At 32.5% G+C, this 21,244-nt stretch overlaps 1 protein-coding gene across 7 annotated transcripts in view; it reads right to left on the bottom strand.

The window, feature by feature from the left end:
- The window catches only part of Slco1a2 (solute carrier organic anion transporter family member 1A2), a 118,988-nt gene that overhangs the window by 71,977 nt on the left and 25,767 nt on the right, over positions 1–21,244 (bottom strand). The window lies entirely within an intron of this gene.

The following is a 21,244-nucleotide window of genomic DNA, read 5'->3' as shown; positions in this document are numbered from 1 at the left end:
GTTTACAATAAAAATTATACAATACTGATGAAAGAAATTTTAGAGGATATGAAAAATTGGAAAGATATCCCACTTGTGGGTCAGAAGAAAAATTGTTGTTAAAATGATTATACCACCCAAAGTGTATAGATGCAGTGCAATTCCCATCAAAATACCAGTGACTTTCTTCACAGAAACATTTTTAAAATCCTAAAATTCACATAGAATCATAACCAAAGTGATCCTGAGGCAGGAGTGGGGGATCAATGTTGGAGGCATCACAATACTTGACTTCAAAATACTACAAAGCTAAAGTAACTAAAACAGAGAATATGCTCCTAGAATAGAGAGCCCAGGAACTAATCAATGTTCATACAGCCAACTGATTTTTGACAAAAGCATCAAGATCATATGGTGGAGAAAAATCAGTATCTTGCATAAATGGTGCTGGTAAAATTGGATGTGCATATGTAGATAAATAAAACTAGATTTTCTTCCTCTCACTGGACACAAAAATCAACTCAAAATAGATGAAATACCAAAGTGTTAAATCCTAAACTATGAAATTTCTACAAGAAAAAATAGGGGAAACACTTCAAGACATTAGTGTAGTCAGTGATTTTTTTTTAAGATGGAACCCCCAAAGACACAAGCAACAAAATAAAAACAGGCAATGGGAATTATATCTAACTAAGAAGCTTATGCACAGCAAACAACCAATAGAATTAAGACACAACCTACAGCATAGGAGAGAATATTTGCAAAATCTTGATCCAACAAGGAATTAATATCCAGAATACATAAGGAATTCAAAAATATGAACAAAAAATCCAATTAAAAAAATGAGCTAAAGAACTGAAAAACATTTCTCAACAGAAGACATGCAAATGGCCAATAAGCAGATGAAAAACAATCACTAATCATCAGGGAAATAAAAATCAAAATCACCATATGATATCATCTCACCCCAATTAGAATGGTTATCTTCAAAAAGACAAACAACAAAACCAAACAAACAAATGCTGGTGAGAATGCTGGTAAAAGGGAATTCTTAACACTGTTGGTGAGAATGTAAATTAGTGTAGTCATCAAGGAAGTAGTATGGAGATTCCTCAGAAAAATAAAAATAGACCCACCATTTGATATAGCAATTTTGCTATGGGTATATATATCCAAAGGAAATTAAATCAGTATACCAAAAAGACACTTGCGTACCCATGTATATTGCAACATTATTCACAATAGCTAAAATACGGAATCAACCTAGATGCCCTTCAGCAAATATATTAAGAAAATGTGGCATATAAACATAATAGAACATTATTGGTCATAAAATAATGAAATCCTATCATTTGCAGTGACATAGATGAAATTGGAAGTTAAGACAAATAAGCTAGACACAGGAAGAAAATTGTACATGTTCTCATTCATTTGTGGAAACTAATGTCAATCTTAGAGGAGAGTAGAATGGAATAGTGGTCATTTGAGAATGGGAAGAACGGGGTTGGAGAGTATAAAGAAGTTGAATAAGAGGCTTTAAAACACAGTTAGAATGGAGGAATTACTTCTGATTCTTCTTTAGCACAGGAAGATTACTACAGGTTAAAATAATCTAGCTGCATTTCAAAATGACTAGAAAAATACAAAATTCCCAACACATAAAAATGATTAATCTTTGAAAAAACAGAAATGCTTATTACCCTGATTTGATCATTGTATATTGTATACATGTATTAAAATATACAATGAACCCATAATTGTGCACAAATACTAGGCTTCAATTAAAAAATAAACAAACATCAAAAAACAAATGTCTCCTTGCTATTGCCACAAGTTCATTAGGTCATTTTCTTAGTTTGTTTCCTAAGTTATCTCAGACAAACTGTTTAACCAAATGTTTAAGCACCATAAATGTGGGCCATTGTTTTTCCAGTTCACATTATAGTTTCGTGCTACCTGGTTCCAAAACTATTGACATGCATTTCATGTTCTTACTGCAGGAAAGATGTATTTACAGTAACAATTTCTGTATTTATCAGGTTCTGGTACAATAATGCTATATTGCAAACAGCCCCAGTAATCTCAATAGCCTTAAAACAAGTATTTTTACAGCTCTGTTGTTTGACAGTGGGTCAAAAGGAGACTGTACTTACCTGGCCAGGTTGAAAACCAGATTTCTAGCAAGGTCTAATTCTGCTCCATATGTTTTGCTTTGGGGACACAAGCTATTCTGTTCCTATTGTTTTACAGGTATAATAGTGAAACAAGTAGAAACATGAAATTCCCTTTGTGTTTCGTGTCATAACTTACATGATATTTGACAGCTTTGTACTGGCCAATGCTTGCCAAAGAACCAAGTCAATTATCAGTGGGCAAAAAAAGAGAATATTTTCCCACAGTCAGAAACTCTGCAAAATCACATGGCCCTAATCATCAACCCCGTTATTCATTCCTGTACTCACTGATTGCTTTTCAACCTCACCTATGTAAGTCTTCCCCCATGCTCTTCCATCTTACTACAATGCCTTTCTGCTTTCTCTGCTATCATTCCACTTAATACTGATGATCAAATGCTAAAAGTGTGCTCTTTGAAGACCCTCATCCTAGCTTCATTTGCCCTTACTTAAATTTATATAATTTATTGTTTGTCTTTTTATCATATCTGTTATAAATATGTAGACATGTATAACAAGGTTATTTTCAAGTAGAGGGAAGATATGATATTTTACTCACTGTTCTCTACAAAAGAGCTTCCCAAATTGTGTGTCACTTATTCACTGAGTAGATTAAAGTGTGGTGAAATTATTAATACCTTAGCCAAAGGTGGCCAATTTAACCTAATAGCCAGAATCCCTGGATTGGTCACCTTCCATTAAGAGGAGTAGAAAAACATTTGTTTATTCCAGCATGAAATATAAGTAGTTCTTTATTTCTTCTTTTTTTAGACATTCTTTTATTTATTTATTTATTCACTCATTCATTCATTCAAATCAGTTACGCATGACAGCAGAATGATCTTCGATTCATTATATACAAATTAGCATAATTTTTTCACTTCTCTGGTTGTACACAAAGTAGGATCACACCATTCATGCAATCATTTACCTAGGTTAATGATGTTGTCTCATTCCACTATCTTTCCTATTCCCTTACCTCCTCCCTCACCCCGTTGGTCAATCCAAAGTTCTTCCACTCATCCCATGCTCCCACCATTATGGATTAGACAAGTAGTTCTTTTCTATGTGTATCACAAAAAAAAAAACTCGAAAGTACCTAGAAAAGTGTTTCTCTGTTGGTAAATAATTACTACATGCTCATTGAATACATGAATGATCAGTATCCTTTCTGAATTAAGTTATCACTTTAAAATTATACACTGATAAGCCAATCCTAAATTTAAAATATACTACAGATCAGTGTAAATCACACCTTTTTCAGGATATAGAAACCAAATTAGCTGTTGCTGAATTTCTTAATTATGATTTTAATATATACAAAAATATGTTGTGAAAGTTATATAAAAACAACATGATTGAACAACATGCAAAAAGGCAATATTAGCTAACTGCTTCCTATTTTGGATATAATAACATTCAACCAACATAAATATGTCACATGGTAACAAACATATGTTTGCCTAAAAAAAATTGTCTAACCCATTTCTTCAGGTCAGTAGAAAATCATATTTTCTTGGTAATGATGAAAACATGACAAGTTATGATACAAACTAATTTCCATGTGTCCATTTCATCTGTACCTGAATCTTCAGTAATCTGATTCTTCCTTTGACAAAGATTGAAATCAGAAAATATGATGAAAGTGTAGAGATTGAACTGCATCTCATATGTTTGGTCCTAGAGAGATGCTGCCTTGTTTTTTCTCTGTGACACTCATACATAGAAGAAAGTGGTCCTGTTGCCTCTCATGAGGGCCACTGTTTCAGAGTAGATAAAACCACAAAGAATTCTTTCATGCAACCCAGTTGTGGACAATACTATCATGCATGAAGAATAAATCAGAGTTGATGAAAGACCAGCCAGCAGCCCAAAATGAGGTAAATAAACCAGTTAACATGAATGAACAATATCCTTTCTGAATTAACAGTGCTTGACTACAGAGAAAGCTGAGTAAAAATTTCAGTTTAAAAAATTTACTTCTGAAATATTCAAACCATTTTTCTATGCCTTAAGTTAGCAGATAGTTGCCAATTTTGCCTTTAACTCTGAAGTGCATACAATTGACATCTGTATCAAAAGTAGTCTAAGTATTATGACAAGTTCATCAAGAAATTTTTAAAAGAGCCCCTTTTTGTGATATTATCATATGTTAAAACATAAAACACTTCTGAGTTCACCTAATCATTTGTGTTGCTTGCAAATTAGCTATCATAGAGAAAAGGTTTTGATTAACACAACTTAAAAAAAGAAATGCGAGGTAGGTTGGCTACAGCTTGAAAAGTTGATTTGCCTTGAGCTTTTCACAAAAGGTCACCAACTACGATTCATTAACCACTGGCTTAACGTTTTACTTTATTTCTCACCAGGCCATAATTCTGAGTTTGTGGAAGGGTGTCTACCTTCATATTCATCATACAATGGCAAACAGGTTCTGGGTTAGAAGACTAGCAAACAGATAAAATTTACTCATATACTTTTTTTTTGAAATACCATTGGCCCTGATATTATGGAGAATTAATTAAACATCTGTTGGTGGTCTGTTAATGCTTTGGTTACAACTGGGCCACAGTTAAGTAATTGTCTACCTAATGGAATTTTAACTAAACTACTCCAAAATACCACCCTCAGAGTTAATGTTTCCTGCACTCCTTTGTTTAAAGGCACTGAAGAGTTCCTGTTAAAAATGCACTTTCATATGATGTAAAAGAGGCTCAGTAAACATGTGCAGATTGGCTAACATCATACAGTCGACAGATTACCCTATGCATAGCAAGACCCTTGGTAAAATTACCATCCTATATCTCTGATCAGGCTAAAACATCAAAATACAAACACCATGAGAAACCCACATGCACACATGCATGCACAGTCCACATGATATATGCCTGTCATCTTCAAAGAGTCAAATTATCCTCGTCATTTTTTTTTCTCTCCTTAATCTTTATGATGTATGACAAGCTAAATCTAAGACTGATTACTATGAAAACACCCTTTTCAACCACGTTTTCTCTTTTCCTCTACTTTCTCTGTCTTCTCAGACATATCCCTTGAGTGTCTCACTTTGTTTCTTTCCAATGTGACACCAGCTAACTTAAGACACCATTCTGACTAAAAGATAACTAATCCTCTTCCTCCTTCTCAGAAAAAAAAAATGCATATGTTTATAAAACATGAGAGAGCCCTGAATTTGGTTATCTTATGCGAGGGGAAAATGTTAATAATAGACATTTCCATTGCAAAGCACATATAGCAAAAAAAGAACACAATTTTGTAATATCTTTAACAAAATTTTGTAATATCCACTAGGTAGAACTTACTCGATCTACTCTCATGACTGGTTCCTACATAGAAAGTATGAGGAATTCTAGTAATGGTTGAAGAAAGGGAAAGGAACCATATGGATCAAATTTGTTCCTGGTTAATAATGTCCTTTAAATGTGACAATATTACTGCTGGCTAGTTAATATTGGCACTTTCATACATGAAGTCGTGTATTTTCAAAAATTAGATAAATCTCATTTACTAAATGATCATTTGCATACAGCATTGCTGTTAAAAATAGTATGTGCTGCCTTTTAGGAAGTTTTATGATGAGAGAATCATAAAACTTTAGCATCATAAGAAGTCTGAGAGAAGGTGTAATCCCTCATTCACCAGACAGACTATAAATCCATGACACCATCTTGGTTTCATGTTTATCCAATGCTTGGTTTCATGTTTTCACAGAGGTCTATGATTCAGAGCTCTGCCTGAAACACATTCCACAGCTTTTTGTGCTCTGTTTTTACTCTTTTTGTTGCCCAAAATATAATCTATTTAATAAATTAATACCAATATATTAATACCTTTTAATTTTGAATCTTTCACAGACATATACATATTTTAATAGGAACCTTTTACTAGTTTTTAATTAAAAGAACTGGCTCACCCATTAGGAATTTTAGCACACCGAAAGTTGAAGATGCAAATATATTTGATTTGGAAGAGCTTTAAAGACCTTTCATAAAATATTGTGTAATTTTTCATCTGAATAAACATAGCAGAAAATTATAAGCGTAAGAGAAAACAGAAAGTGAGCAAATTAATTAAAGGCTGACCCATGCCAAACTAACAATGCATTTAATTCATTAAGTTAAATTCATATAAGATTTTTTTTTAAAAAGTAGAAGCTTGAGATTTTAGAGCTTTAGAATAAGTTTTTTTTTTTACACTGAATTCACATGTTAGTAGATCCTATCTCCTATTATTTAAATAACTATCTGTAATACTGCTTGTAGTATTTCTTGGTAAAGTCAATGTTGAAAATAACCACTTTTCAAAATCCCTAGCTCATATGTACAGAACAATTTTCCTATTCCATATCCATATAACCACAGGGAAAAGTAGCTAAGTGGAATTTTTCATTAAAACAAACAAACAAAACTTGAAAGCAATGACCATGCATTCAAAGAAGGTTAATTTTCAATCTTCATGTGTTGAAAACTTTGCTTTGATTTTGATGTATTTTATATTTGGTTTTGCTAAGTAAAATTGCTGAATTTTCTAACATTGATTTTTCACTATACAAGTTTAATTCATTCTTCACCGGAATCTCAGATAATGAAGACAAAATATAAATGAAAGTAGCACATTCACATGGAATTAACTTCCTCCTTGCAATAAGAAAGTGATAAATCTGTAAATCAGCATTGATGATGTGATCAAAATAGCCTAGAAACTAAGGTTGGTGCAGACCAGTCTAAAATGCTAGATCCAGAGAAAGAGTGTTCATCAGTATTCAGGGCCTCAATATCTTCATTTGCTTTGGGCACAGATAGTAATAATGCTGCCCATGTATCTTAGGTAAAGAGGTAATCATGAAAAATCCAGGATAATTATCAATTTGTGGGAGTGCATTCACAGGACCATGTTAAATTATAATTGACTTTTAGTTAGTGTTTATCATATCACTATAGAAGACAGATATACAAGGCTGAATGAAAATTGTGAAATTAAAATGCATTTTTCCATCTCAAATCTTGAAAAACCATCACAAATTATACTTTCTTAAATAAATAAATCAATGAAAGAATTATAACTGAAATCAATAAAATCAATTTTCCAAATGACAAACTTGCTAAATTTTTCAAATTTGCAAATTTACTAAAACATTTCATATTTTTATTGTATTATATTTATTTCATATTTACATATTACATGATTATATTGATTTAATATTTACATGTTATATTATCTTAAAATACATATTCTCATTAAATACATTTTAAATAATGTTCAGTTTGTCAAACCTGGATCCTGGGCTTATTGGTCTTTCTATGATTATTTTCTAACATATATAAAAGCATGTATTTTAACATATTCTAGAGCATAAATATATTAGTAAAGAAGTTCTAATAGGATAGTATTATAGACACAAAAAAGAGGAACAAATAAATCAAATATATTTTTATTTGTAAAAAGTATATTCATGAGGAATACAATTAGGAAGAATGCATTCAAAGAGAAAATATTCATATAGAATATATTCTTCAATAGGCTCTTGATTATTTTCAAAGAGAAAATATTTTTATTCATTTAATATAGTTGAATCAAATATGTTTATAGGAAACCATACACAGAATCATTTAATATGTTCATGCAGATAGATGAGTCATTTAAGCAACATTTCTGGTAAACTGGTAAATTTAGTGAATAGGCTATTTCATGATTGGCTTTTAATGCTTTGATATTTGAAGAATTTATCTGTTTTTATAGAATTGTAGTGAAAGAATTGTGGGTCAAATATATGAATTATTGCTGAGCATAGAATACAGATAAAGGGTGGACAATTGTGTTCAGAAGAATTTACACTGAGAGTAGACATAGGTCAGATCAAACCATAACTGCCATCTGTGTAACTTTGTATTGAGAAGATAAGATCTGAGAAATAAAACATGCAGAACAATGATTATCTCTTGTTCTTGCTTCATTAAAAGCCACTGGCATAGTCACCCTCACTGCAATAACTATTTAGTTACAGAAACCAAAGCAATTTCCCTTTAATTGGAGTTTCACCTATTGTGTGACCCAACCTCTGAGAACATCAGATACTTAATATCCTGAATTTACAAACCTATAACTTAGGCTGACTGCTTTACACCATTATGAAACATTCACATTTTCCATGCACTTTATTTGGAAACAAGATGAGCTAGCAAGTTTTCACAAGCCATAGTGCCATTAATAGTAGGTTCATTTGTGTATTTTGATAATTGCCAAAGTAAATCTACCCACATAAGGAACAGCATTTCCTTCCCTCGTTGAGGGAAACTCTTAGTAATATGACTGATCCCAAATTCCAACATAATTGTAAACTAGAGGGGAAAAGCCATTATTTATAGCCTATTTGTCAAGACAATTATTTTTTTAAATGAAGCATGTTGTAAGATAAAGTGAAGATGTCATTCATTTGGTAACCCAAATGAGAAGGAAATTACCAAAAGTGGAACAACTTAAAAGAAAACTTGCTTAAAACTTCATTGTCAGTGGTTTGTACTAGCACAAGTCAATGCACTTACTCAAGTGCAACTTATTTGGATTCCTATATGGTGGGAAACAATGTATTAGGTTTTGAAGTGAAGTGGTAAGCTCACATTATTTCATTATTTTTTCTTAATATTTTTGTAATAATTGCTTGATTTTGCTACTGCATGTTTTCTTGCTGGTCAGGTAAGTTATGGTTTCCTGTGTGTGCTTTTCCTTATCAACAGTAAAGCAATATTTAAGTTCTCTGTGGCCTAGGACTATTTCTTGACCTAATTTTTACAACCATGATTCCTAATATAATGATGAGTGCGAAATGTGGACTGCATTCTTAATGCTAGGTAGTATGATAACATGGATTTTAAAGATCTCAACTCAACTTGTTAGACCTGAAGTTCTATCCAAGTAGAAACTATCTGCCTTACTCACTTCTGAGTCACCTTACCCTTTCCACTATTATTTAATTCAGTGCCTGGAACAAAAGAGATGCCCGTTAGAATTTGCTAAATCAAGAATGAATTTTAAAATCAATATTATAAACAAATAAATATTTGGAAATGTAGATATATTAATTTGCTCACAAACACAGAGCCTGTTTTCCAACTCAATTTGTCATTCTCCATAGCCCTACCTCTTAACCACACATTGGAATAATGAGGTGCCTAAACATTTATAAGATACTGTAAGGAGGCATTAGGTAAATAAGAGGTTAGTTAGCTGCTAATAGTATTACTGTCAAGTAGCTTAAAAGCCAATAGATAAGAAACGTAGGCTGCTTGATATGGCAAAATGTGTTCCATTACACGAGACGTACAAGTGTGGGGTTCACAAAGTTCAGCATGCTCTGGGAATAGGAAGCAAGCTGTCAGCTTATTAAAACAGTTTCTTAACACATGGTCTATAGTCCACCTGCAATGCATTTCTGACCATAATCACAGACCTGCTAAAAAAAAATGCTACCCACTAAAGAGCATTCAAATGATCTCCAAGAGCATCATACACTTGTTGTCTTGCTTTTTTTAATGCCCTAGAAAACTTCTGAACCTTACTAGCAATTTTTTTTTAACTTGGGGAATAAGTCACTGATGAAGGGAATAAATAAAGTGTCCAGGCCAGTAAAATAAATCCCTCACAAACTCGCTATTATCTGAGCCTTTGGATCCCAGTATGCAACAGATCTGAAGTTGCTGTTAGGAAGTTTACTCCTGGGTTTTAAAGTAGGCTAGCCAATTTGTGATCTAAAGAAAATCTTGAGAAACAAATCTGAAGGAACCATTGAGAGGGATTCAAATGCCTCCAGGTACCATGTTCATGTTGAAAGTATCAGGCCTCTAAATATAATCAGAACTATCTCAGAAAATGTGCTGTTTATTTCATAATTTTTTAAAATAATATAAAATATAATAATATTTATTAATTTATTAATTTAAAAATAATATAATAATATTTATTAATTTAATATTTATTATTTATTATTTTTATTTTTTTCAATTTTAAAATTTATTTTAAAAAAATAAATGAAAGCAGAATGCATTACAATTCTTATTACACATATACAGCACAATTTTTCATATCTCTGGTTGTATATAAAATAATCCCCTATCTCTCACCATGCACAAAACTCAACTCAAAGTGGATCAAGGACCTAGGAATTAAACCAGAGATTCTGCATCTAATAGAAGAAAAAGTATGCCCTAATCTTCATCATGTGAGATTACACCCCATCTTCCTTAGTAAGATTCCTATAGCATAAGAATTAAAACCAAGACTCAATAAATGGAATGAAATCAAACTAAAAAGTTTCTTCTCAGCAAAAGAAACAATCTGTGAGGTGAATAGAGAGACTACATCCTGGAAACAAATTTTTACCCCTCACTCATCAGATATAGCACTAATCTTTAGGGATATAAAGAAGTCAAAAAGCTAACCACCAAAAACCCCAAATAACCCAATCAATAAATGGGCCAAGAACCTGAACAGATACTTCTCAGAAGAGGATATATAATCAGTCAACAAATATATGAAAAAATATTCATCATCTCTAGCAATTAGAGAAATGCAAATCAAAACAACTCTAATATTTCATCTAACTCCAGTCAGAATGGCAGCTATTATGAAGACTAATAGCAATAAGTGTTGGCGAGGATGTGGGGAAAAAAGTACACTCAAGCTTACTGCTGGGACTGCAAATTGGTGCAGCCAATATGGAAAGCAGTATGGAGATTCCTTGGAAAACTGGGAATGGAACCACCATTTGACCCAGCTATCCCTCTCCTGGGTCTATACCCAAAGGACTTAAAATCAGCATACCATAGGGACACAGCCACATCAATGTTTATAGCAGCACAATTCACAACAGCTAAACTGTGGAACCAAATTAGGTGCCCTTCAATACATGAATGGATTAAAATGTGGCATATATACACAATGGAATATTACTCAGCAATAAAAGAGAATAAAATCAAGACATTTATTTCATAATTGACAGATGAGAATTAAATCTCACCAAGTACTTCAGTCAAGACCTACATTCCCTAAATCGATCCAATTTCTGGAAATACAAAGAGAGGAAAGACTAGGAAGGATATATGGTAGCAATTAGACAAAATTGTAAGATATCTGAGCCATTAAAAGCCCTATGGGACTTTAGTTTGCTAAGTTCAATTCCAGTGTCAGTAAAATACCAATGACATTTTATTTTTGCATTAATTGGATTACAATATTTCCCTTCTTATACCTGATTTCTTAAGGTAGTTTGAGGAAATTTCTAAATTTAACACTTGAGAGAGTTACTATAGCTGTGTAGATATATATGTGTGGGAAAATATCCATTATCAATCAAGATTGCCTACATATAAATATACATTTTTGCTTGTTATATATTGTTTGTAGATAAAACTTTGTTGTTGTGAGTCTCTGAAACTCAAAATATTTGTTCAGAACATTTATGTGTTAGCTCTACCACCCATAGCCCAAAGCATAATACAACAAAGATTTTTAACCAACTTACGCTGAACTATATTAAAATAAAAATGTTCCTTTTTGGTTCGGTTCATGAGTTGGTTCCTTGTTCCTGAAGGAGTTGTCTCCTGAAGAAGGAGACATGCATAAACATCTCCTCTCTGTGAGCCTGGCAGTTTCGTTGAACAATTTATACTTAAAGTGAAACCACTAATCTTCAAAGGAATTTTTGGTTTACACTTCTTAACAATAGTTAAAAACGATTTCAACTTTAATTATACACTACTTGTCTGAAAAATGCTAAAACATAATCACAGGGTATTCTTTTAGAATTATTATAGTATCAGTTTAAACAATCAAATCATAATAAGAGTTCTTTTGACTGTTCACCTTAGCACTTTAAACTTCTATCCATCCAACCACAGCATTCATAATCAGCATTAATAAAGAAATGAGTATTTGAAGCCAGGTAATTTTATCTTATCTATTAGGTTGGAAGTTACTTAGCATGAGATCAAACAGCAATATAACTAAAATGTAAGCAACAGAAATAGTATTTTTTAATGTTCCAAAATAATTCAGAAACAAGGAAATAGTATAGGAGTCAGAATAATTTTATATGCTTTAAGACCATGCATTTTGAGAGAAACTCCTTTATACTTCCCTCCAAGCATCCAAGTAACTACCTCTTCTTGCCCCCAACAATTTAATATTTGAACAAATTAATCTAAATAGACCCTGGATCTGTGGAAAACAACTACCACAAAGGGAAGATGGGAAACACCAAATTCAAAGGTAAAAAAAAATCAATTAAATACTCAGTCCTCTTCCCCAAATTGTTAACCAAGAATATTCATTTCTTGAGGAAAATATAAGAATGCTTTAAAACTGAATATATACAGATAAGTGTATATATGTGTGCATAAAATATATATGTGTGTGTGTGTGTGTGTGTGTGTGTGTGTGTGTATGATTTCAAAGACCTAAAACCTGAATCAAAATGAACAGTAATACTATACTGAAGGTGAAATGTAGTTTGAGGATTCTACTACACGGAGTTCATAACCTCTTTCTGGATGGTTCTCAGGGAAGAAAGAAAAAGCAAAGCTCATTGGCTTTGATAGAACGTGACTTGCAATTGCTCTGATGAGCCTGATTATATTCTTTTTATCTTTTCCCTTTTCGTTTAGCTCATATGTGAAAATCTCCTATGGACAACTTGGATCTTTCCTGAGGCCTGATCCAATCCCAGCTTCCAATGCCGTCAATACTAGAGGGAGGGAGAAGGGCCAAGAGGCTGCAGATCCACGTGGACGTCCCTCCAGGTGATGAGGGACATTGCTGCAAAGGAAGAGGGAGGAAAAGGCCAAGCTCATGGCCAATCTCATATGGTTATTTTCTGGCATTTGCCAGTGAAAACTGACATTCAAATTTCCCAAATTTACCTCTCTTTGAATTCCAGTCTTAGTTTTAATCATTAATTGCTTAACTTCTTTAAAACTCTTCCAGCTGGTGGTTGCTCTGTGATGTGACACATGTTGGTTAACTTTTTCTCTTTACCAGTCTTATATGAATTTGAAGAAGTTACTCAGCCTCTCTCAATCATATGAATGCTCATCAGTAAAAGCAACATTTTTTACTGTTGTTTGAGGATTAAAATATTATACAAAAGTGTTTTAACAAAATGCTTGATTCAAGACAGATTCTGAATAAACATACATTCCACTATACTTCTCTCCTCCCTAGGAGATAACCCCTCTGCTACACTTGTGATTCCAGAGCCTCCCAGTTCTCTGGGAACACTGTGCCAACAGTTATCCTTTCTGGCTTCTGTCTCCAACTCTCCCTTCTGCTAGCTCCTGAAAAATCAACAAATATTTATTGAGCATGTAGTAAGTGCCAGATATGTCTTATGTATTATTCTAACTACTCCTAACCACTCCTTAAGGTATTGGTCTTTCTCCTTCCTGTCATATGATGAAAACTCTTCATTGAGATTACAGTAGGAGAATTCGTATAATGATTATTGTCACTGGAGATTTTCACATATGAACTAAATGAAAAGGGAAAATAAAAATATAAAAACCTATATAGAGTATTGAAAATTTAGATTGTATGTGTATGTAAGCATTTTCCAGAAAAAAAAATACGTTTTTTTCTAATTATAGTTTGAAAAGGGGTAATGGCTCTTAATATTTTAAGATTCAATGGTCTATATGAGTAACAAGGACAAACTTTTCACACTCCTACACTTGGCTAGGAAGATAATGTTAACTTGAAACAAGATGAATTAGTCTACAGTATCTATAAAAGTCCAGGAATTTCTAGACTCCAAAATAATTCAGAAACAAGGAAACAGTATAGGATTCAGAATAATTTTATATGCTTTAAGACTATGTATTTTGAGAGAGGCTCCTCTATAATTCCCTCCAGGCATCCAAGTAACTACCTCTCCTTGCCCCAACAATTTAATATTTGAATAAATTAATCTAAATAGACCCTGGATCTGTGGAAACCAATTACCACAAATGGAAGATGGGAAAGATCAAATTAAAGAGTGAAAAAAAAATCAACTAAATTTTCAGTCCTCTTCCCCAAATTGTCAACCAAGAATATTCATTTTTTGAGAAAAATATAAGAATGTTTTAAAACTGAAAGTCCCTGGAGAAAAGAACCACAAATAGTGAAATGTGGAATCTTCCAGATAAATGGTCAAATTCCCACCCAATAATCTTACAGTGGGATCCATCAGTTGGCAAGCCATGTCCACACATATAGCACCTAATCAGCTTTGTAGCAACTAACTGACAAAAATTAACTGGCTTTCTACTTCTTCCAGACATGTTTAAATAAGAGAAAAGAAAGTATATGACAACACAAAGACTTATACAGGAATGTATAACATAGCAACTTAATTTGTAATAACCTCAAATTAGAAAACCCCAAAATCCTTCAATAGGTCAACAGCTAAATATTTTATGGCATATTCACAATGGAATATTACTTAGAAATAAACAAACAAAAAACAAAATTCCAAAAGCCTATTGATGTAGAATGCAGATAAATATAAAAAATTACTATGCTGAATTTTAAAAACCAGACAAAAATAATGTTACATTATTTCATTTTGCACAAAATTCTAGAAGATGTAAACAAATCTATAAGAACAAGAAAGCACATGGTGGTTGCCAAAGGAGGGAGCTGGTAAGTGGAGAGGATAGGGAAGTAGAGCAATGATACATTACAACAGGTCACAAGAAAAAAATTAGGAGTATAGACATGACCATTATATTGATTATGGTGATTGTTTCATGGGTACATATATATGTTAAAACTGATTAAATTGTATATCTTAAATATGTACAGTATAATATTTTGATAATCCCTACATGAAGTTGTAATACAACACTAGTAGAATAATAAATAAATGGGAAACTAAGGATAAACAGTCGTTTAAAGAAAACTTCAATTAAAAAAAATATCAAGCACAAAAAAAAAATGGGCTGGGATGTAGCTCAGTGGTGGAGCACTTGCCTAGCACGTACTGAGGCCCGGGGTTTGATCATCACCACCACAAAAAAAAAAAAAAAAAATTTAAGGAAAGGGGAGGAGAACCTAAAGAAAATAAAGTCCACAAAGGGAAGGTAGTTTTTATAAGAAACAGTAAGATGAAGATTATAAATAATATATTTAGAAATAAGAATGGATATTTTATCAATTAAACAAAAACCAGAATGATATAAAAAGACATTCAGAAAGCAAGAGCTCTTGACATTTTAAAATAGGATCATCAAAATTAATTTTAAAAGTTAGATTGTTTAGCAAATTTCCAAGAAGATAAAAAATTACAGATGAAAAAATAGAAAAGTATAATTAATACAAGATTAATTTAATACATCTAATTCTGAAAAGCCATTTTGGAAGGAAAGCAGAGAAAATTATTAAGAAATGTTCAAATGTTTCCCAGAAGTAAAGGACACAGAGTTTATATGCTAAAAGATACACTGAGTTTTCAGCTTGGTCAATGAAAGAGACCCACATGAAAGTATATTAGCATGAAATTTCATGTGCCAAGAATAAAGAGAAGATCCTAAGGGCTTCCAAGGAGACATTTTTAAGTCACACTCAAAGAATCAAAAATTTCTTTTCTCTCTAGCCACATAATCAGTTAGACTACAGTGAATGGTTTCATAATTCTGAGTTTAAATCTTATGTTCAGAATCACATGTCTAGATCCATTTTTAAGCAAGAGTGAAGAGAGAGTAAGGATATATTCAGAAATAGAAAGTCTCAGTCTTTCACATACCCACTCTCAGGAAGCTACTGCAGGACAAGTGCCATCAAAATAAGGGACCAAACCAAGAAGGCTAGAGGAGGATATTCAAAGCAGAAGAATGGTGGGAGGATTCCTCAATGTGACAGAAGGGGGAGGAAAAACTGTGTTGCAATCTAGAGAACAATCAGTTCAGAGATTAAAGGAGGACAGAGGCTGTGGGAGAAAGACTACAAAGGAGTAGACAAGGAGAAAGTTGGGAATAAAGAGAATACTACATAAGGTGGTTTTACCACTCTCTGAGATAATCTGAAGATCTAAAACTAAACAATAAAAGGAGGCAAATATTAATTAGAAGAAAAACAAAAGGTTGAATAAGAAAGCAAACATAATCAATAGTATCCTATTTGGTTCCATAGTGAACAGTACTAATGCCCACATAAAAGCATGCACACCCACCAGAAAACAATGAGGCTGCCAGAGTACTGAGGTCTGTCAGAAAGACACAAAGGGAAACAAGACGGGACTCACAGTCGTCCAACACAGGATAATCTGAATATCAAAAAGATAAAGGAGCTCAAAAATCATGTTACTAAAATACATAGATAGGTTCATGAGACTAGACAAAAATCCTCTTATCATTTTTTGAGGATGTGAAGAAACCAACTAGTGATTGCATTCTGAAAGCTGGTAAATAAAGGGAAAGATAAAAATAATGACCTTGTCTTTAAAATTACTTAAAGGTCATAGAATAGTTAATGTAGAATGTTCTCTTTTATAGAAGAATTTCAGCTAATAAATGTCAAACAAATGATATAATTAGACTATCATTATCTTGAAACCTCCAACAACAATGATTCCAGGTTATCACCTGTAAAAACCAATAGGTGAAAAGCTGATGGAGAACTCAGAATGAACAACTTGGCTGCCATTTGAACTGCTGGATCATTCTTAATCATCATAAAAGAGATTCAAACAGCTATTATGTGCCCCTTGATATGACACAACAGGAAATAAACAGCATCACATGAGACGTATCCCTGCCAAAATAATAAAATATGAATCGGACTAAGCCTCTAGAACAAGCCTCTACCAGTAGAGAAGAAATAAAAGTGAGAAAGAAACACGTTAAATGATATCACATGTATGCCACCAGCAAAATCAGGATATGTCAAATTCTACATAATAAATGACCTAGTTATTTACATAACAAATGTGAATACTAAAAAAGAATAGAGAGTTATATTAAAGGGGTCAGAAGAGAGAGAGCAACCAAAGGTAGTCTCATTAGGATCCTAAGTCCAACAAACCAATTAAAAATGTTTAGACATAGAAAATGTAAATGCAGAATGGATTACTTAATGATATTAAGGAACTACAGTTAAATTTTATTTTTAGATGTGGTAATGGTTCTATAGCTATGTTATATAAGGTATTCTTATCTTTCATAACATAAACAAGTAACATTACATGTTTGCTAGAGTTTGTTTTAAATAAAGTCAGTGTGAAAATTATATGATCTCTAGGATTTGTTCTATGTAATCCAGTCTAGGATGGGAAGAAAGTGGATAGAATAAAGAGAAAGCAAGATAGACCATGTGTTAAAATTGTTGAAATTTTACACACATTCAAAAGTTGGCATTACAAAAAGTTTAAAATATAAATCAAAAAAATTATACACCTAATATGGATATAATCCAAGATGTTTAAAGTATTTTAGAAGGGGGTAAGAAAAGTGAAAATGGTGTCAAGTGCTGAATCTTTATCCTCTAAGAAAAGTTATCAGCTTATGACATTCTAAATTGAAAAATCAAGAACATCCAGAGAAGAAAATATTTTTGAAATATGGAAAAACCGACAAGACAAAGTTGAGTACATGTGGAAAAGTAGACAGTAGACAGAAGTGAGGAAAAAGATTGCAATTTATTATTAGTCTTGTAATACTGTGCAATTTTTTAAAACTGTGAGCATATACAAATATGATGAGAAAGTAAAAGTTATTTTTAAAAAGATATACAAAAATGTTTTGCTATTTAAAATTTGATATGTTAAAGGCCACTATTCTATATTGTGGATTATATCCTAACACTCAGTTTAATCTGCTCTTCTCTCATGTTTCCCCTTTATTCCACTGTCAAATCATGTTATGATTCTGAATATATTTTGAATGCATTTACTACTTCTCTAACTTTACTGGCATCACCGACTTCCTTTATCATTTCTTATTTGGAACCCTGATGTAGTTTCCTAATAGATTTCCTGGTTTTACTCTTTCCATCCTCTGGTCCATTCCACACAGTAGTCAGAGTGATGTTTTAAAGATGCAAAGCAGAACATTTCACAATCCTGCTTAGACCCTTCAGTAGCTTCAGATTGCCACCTAGAGATCCCAAAGTCCTTAAGTCAGCCTTCTTCAGTGACCTGCCCCTTCAGGCTCCTATTTACATCGTCAGCATTGTTAAACATTTATGCCTTTATTCAGATGAATTTACACATGTTCTTTGCTGATTCTGAACAATTTCCATTACTCTTACTCTTTCTTTGATTGCTCTTTTGCTTTGAGAATTCAACTTAAATTCCACCATTTTCTTTCTCACACCACTATATTATTTCTTTTTGTAGCACTTACATTTTAGTTGCGTATCTACCTGTTCACTCGCTTACTCTATTTCTTCCACAGACTCTAAGCTACAAGAACAGAAATTTTCTTGATTAACTGTCATATCTTTGTTACTTATAATAATCCCTGCCATAGAGTTGGTCCTCAACAAACATTTATTGAATCAATGTAATATATTACAGGACATTTTTCTGAATCTTAATATATATACTAAGGAAAGATTCACATTCTGATTCAGTGGGTCTGAGATGTGGCCTGAGTTTTGCATTTTTAAGAAGCTCCCATGGGAGAACAAAGCTGCCAAAACCTTTTCACACTCTAACTAGGAGACACAAGATGAGCAATGATGGCATTTGTTCTGCAGGAAGGAGCTCCTGACCCAGTAATGGAGATGCCAGGTTAAGAGGATTTAAATGACCACATAAACTAACTTCACTTCCATTAATATAGGAAGTATGTAAAAACTGGAAGTAATTTGATATAATCCTAAAAATTATACAAGATCAGCATAAGGCCACATCTGGCTATAACCAAATCACTCAAGGTATTGTAATAAGATACCTAATTTAGAGAAAGCAATTGGCAATTCAGTATATGGGAATAGAGATCCTTTCTAACAAAGAAATAAACATCCTGGTATAGGTGATGAGAATTTGAACTTCACTCTGACCCTTCAGTAGCTGTGTAACCTTAAGCAAACCAATTATATTCTCTAATTTTCAGTTTTACTAGCTATAAATTGGAGCAAATTTTGCCTACCTTAGAGGTGTGAAGATGAAGGAGGTATCACATATCAATTAAATAACTATGCCTGACACATAGTAAAAATATCAGGTCCTTTGTAAGTTTTTCTTATAATATTAACTTCCTAGGGAGTGAGGGAGAATTTATTTTTTAACATAATATTTGGCACTCTTAACATCTCAGAGTGAAAACGGGCTATGAAAGTAAAATAAATAAATAAATAAGTAGATTAGAGGCAGGGATCTAGGACTAAATGAATGCTCAACCATGAGAAAGAAAATCTGAGAATTGGTTCAGGATTTAGCATTAATTGGTTGTCTGACATTGGACAATATTTAATATGTCTAGGCCTCTATATAATTTCTAAACTACTATATACAACTGTTATATACATTATCTTATAAGAAATCATTGACATTCCAAAACCTTTATTTCATTTTCTTCCCTTTTGGAATATCAGTAAACTTCACAGAAATATTAAAATTGCAGAATCATCGAATATTAAAGCAAGTATTAGAAACAAGTTAGCCTCTTTCTCTTGAAATTTCTTCTAACACCCTCAACTGGTGTTACTAAGCTTTAAAGAAGTACATGAAATCAGTAAGATTACTATTTTTTTTAACTTGGAGAACTTCCATCATTTTTAGATAACACAAACATATACCGTTTCACTGACAGTTTGAGTTTCCTTTAGTTGCTGTTCATAGTAGACAGTAGAATGAATTGGACATAACTTTTCTATGTTCATATATGAATACATGACCAGTAAACTCCACATCATGTACAAAACAAAAATGGGAAGTTATACTCCATGTATGTTAGATATGTCAAAATATATTCCACTGTCATGTAAAACTAAAAAGAATTTTTAAAAAATTTAAAAAGAAACACAAGAAAAAGGGAAGCACATTTGGTGAAAATAAAAAATAACAAATTATTTCAAAAGGCAAACTAGAGAGTATTCTGCTGAACCAAGTCATTCATAATTTTCTTAAGAAGTTAAAAAGGAAAAAATCTTCCTTCAAAATAACTGTGATATTTCTGTATACTAACTAATAGGAAAAGTCCCTGAAAACTGCTAGAGAGAGAGAGAGAGAGAGAGAGAGAGAGAGAGAGAGAGAGAGAGAGAGAGAGAGAGAGAGAGAGAGAGAGAGAGAGAGAGAGAGAGAATGTGTGTGTATTTGTATATGTATATATTTATGTGTATATATATATGTTTTTATGTATATTTATGTGTGATATGTGCATCTCTATTTAAATATTGACATATGAATTTGTAGATGTAAAATCATTGTTTTATGCCTTAAATCTGCCCCACCTCACTGTAAATAACTTTTGTTATTATATACTTTTTAAAAAAATAAACCTCACCCTTCTATTCAAGATGTTTCTGAATGTCATGGGATTAAGCCACAGGGGTCATCTGGATTTAGTTATATTTCCTCATTGTCTCTAACTCTCCTCTGCATAAAAGCACATTTACTGTTATTCCTAATTACTTCTTTTTTTAAGTTCTTACTATGACATACATGTAATTCTTGAAAATCTGCTTACATTTTACAAAGATGACAAATTGAAACTTCTGCTGTATATTACACATCATTAACTGCACAGAGACACTCTGTATCTGCTGTGTTAATATTTACTGATGTATTAATGTAATAATACCCATCTGCTTCTGCTTTCTATGAGGCACTTTCTATGGGGGATGGAAATTGATGACAAAGTGTCTCTGAGCTGTTTGATGTCAGAGCTGAGAAAGGTGTGAAGGGTATATAAGAGCTGGATTATTGGTAAGCAAGTAGGGGGCAAATACTCTAGTGAATGCAAGTTTGGAATTGGTTTTTATGCAGCTTTCTTGCTATCAAAGGCATTTTCTGATATTGCTGACACTGAAGCATTAAAAGGTAAGGAATTTCTTATTTCTGGGAAAGTATTATTTAGTAAAGAAGATTTGAAGTTAAATAT

This window comes from Ictidomys tridecemlineatus, chromosome 6, assembly GCF_052094955.1.
Source record: "Ictidomys tridecemlineatus isolate mIctTri1 chromosome 6, mIctTri1.hap1, whole genome shotgun sequence".
NCBI lineage: Eukaryota > Metazoa > Chordata > Mammalia > Rodentia > Sciuridae > Ictidomys > Ictidomys tridecemlineatus.
Note: the sequence above shows the minus strand (reverse complement) of the source record. Positions and strands in the feature narration are given on the sequence as shown.